At 30.7% G+C, this 2,432-nt stretch overlaps 1 long non-coding RNA gene across 7 annotated transcripts in view; it reads left to right on the top strand.

Annotated features, from left to right (window-relative positions):
- Positions 1-629: 629 nt before the first annotated feature.
- Positions 630-2,432, top strand: part of LOC147027693 (uncharacterized) — a 198,979-nt gene continuing 197,176 nt past the window's right edge. The window contains exons 1-2 of one of the 7 annotated variants that reach the window (XR_015057206.1): positions 630-895; positions 2,283-2,316. This is a non-coding gene — a long non-coding RNA (uncharacterized LOC147027693). Of the gene's footprint in view, positions 991-2,282; positions 2,317-2,432 lie in introns of all 7 variants that reach the window. The other 6 variants (XR_015057188.1, XR_015057208.1, XR_015057187.1 and 3 more) reach the window with 6 other exon arrangements.

The raw sequence follows: 2,432 nt of genomic DNA on the forward strand, positions 1-2,432 counted from the left end.
TGTTATAATTTCTGTTAGATAACTGCTTCTTGTGACTTCCTTTACACTATGTGTTTCTTTCATTATAAAAAGGAAAGTTTGTTCAAACTTAACGAGTTATCCGTTCACTTTGCTGTTTAACAGTTTGGACTTGCAAGCAGATATACATTTCCTTCGAAAGTCTTTTTCACTCATGAGTTCAATTCTTACAAGTGAGTAAAACAACCTTTCCTAGTTTGAATGTAGTTGTATTATCTCTTCACATTCGTTCAGGAAAGGAACATCTGCAAAGACTGCTGCAGGAAACTTTGTGGTGTTAAATGTGTCCCATATTAAATCAAACTATATTTATGGAGAAATCTTTTTTGAGAGATTAAAAAAACTTCTCCATGTATTTAGGCCAAAATGATGTGTATTTGGAGAAAATCTTGAAAAACTGCAAAGAAGCATCCTGTACATCCGCAAGACAAATCAATGTGGTTTTTAAGGTAAATGAAAGTTTAAAATAAAAATGATTGACATTTTCCGACAATTATAAATGCCCCCCTTCCCCCCTCCTTTATGTGTGGCGTAGATATTTCGAGCTGGTTTACAGATTTTAAGGAAGTGATACATCACGAGCTCGAACGTCTGTGCTGTTAAAACATGCGGCTGGCATCGAAGATGTGGCAGCGCATTCTCAAAGAACGATTGTGTACAGAGAACAAGAGTTCTTTAATTGCTTTTTCACGTTCTTTTGGACGAGAACGTCCACGTTTGTAACCGGAGGTAGGGATGAAAAAAAAACGAGTTCATGGCTTTGTGGGGAGGGAAATGGGGAGGAATGGACAACGGAGCGCAGAGGGGTCTCACGGCGTGAGAACCCCCGTCGAGCGATGAAGCTGAGAGAGCGAATATATCGCAAGCTGGGCATGCGGTAATGCTCTTCTCTTCCTCAACTTCTAGTCTTATATATTACTCTTCTGCTGCATAGTGGTGTGTCATTTCGTCTCAACTGAAGGAATGCAGCTGGTTGGTAGTTAATATGTACTTTTTGAAAATGTATATTGAGGATATATGATTGTTTGAATTGCATGATTCATGTGATTTGTGATACCGAGGATAATTTTTACTTTTCTAAAGTAAAGATAATTGTTCTCAGTCAAGTGCATATACCTGCAGAATATATATATATATATATATATATATATATATATATATATATATATATATATATATATACATATATATACAGTATATATACATATATATATATATATATATATATATATATATATATATATATATATATAGTATATATATATGTATATATACACATAAATATGTATATATATATACAGTATATATATATATATATATATATATATATATATATATATATATATATATATATGTATATACAGAATATATATATATACATGTATGTGTATATATACACACATACTTTATAAGAAGTAAATGTATGGCCAAAACTCGAGATAAATGAGGGTGATTGTTCAATGTGGAAACTTGAATAAAATTCAGTGCAAAAAATGTTTGTGTGTGTATGTATGTATGTCTGTGTTTATATGTATATATATATATATATATATATATATATATATATATGTATGTTTACATACATACAGTGTATATATATATATATATATATATATATATATATATATATATATATTTACAGATGTATATATATATATATATATATATATGTATGTTTACATACATACAGTATATGCACACACACACACACACACACACACACACACACACACACACACACACACACACACACACACACACACACACACACAGTCTATCATATCAGAGTGATTAAATCAAGGACATTTTATGTGGTATGATTGCTATGATGGTAATTATATTATTCTAAAGTATACATGTGAGTATTGATGGATGTGTTAAGCTTGTTCAAATATATAAAATGCATGCATGTATGTAATTAATGTGCTCTAAATACATGCACTTACCTTGTTCTTTGTGTTCAGCCGATGAAGTTGCCGATTCAGCAGAAAGAAAATTTGAAAGTAGCTTATTACGGATGCATGGCCTTTTAATGAATGCAAATTCCTCCAATACGGTGTGAAATAATCTCAGGATGCGTTTTTTTTTAAACGTATTAAGATGTTTTTGTATTCACAGCGCATTCCCGCTCGATCTGTATATGTATGTATGTGTGTGTGTACATATATATATATATATATATATATATATATATATATATATATATATATATATACATACATATAACTTGTGTGTAACATTTTAAAACATGTCTCCACATACAGGTGGTTTTGAAGTACACTTTGTGCATGTGCTCAGGTCAGTCATATATTATGTTTATTTTTAAAAAAATCAAACTGTGTGTGCCGTTTTATGTTTACTTTGATTGCTTCAAGTTCATCATTTGGTATAAAATGGTGGGTCTGAAGTTGAAA

Source organism: Eptatretus burgeri, chromosome 4 (genome assembly GCF_056783735.1).
Source record: "Eptatretus burgeri isolate ZD-2024b chromosome 4, Ebu_testis_v1, whole genome shotgun sequence".
NCBI lineage: Eukaryota > Metazoa > Chordata > Myxini > Myxiniformes > Myxinidae > Eptatretus > Eptatretus burgeri.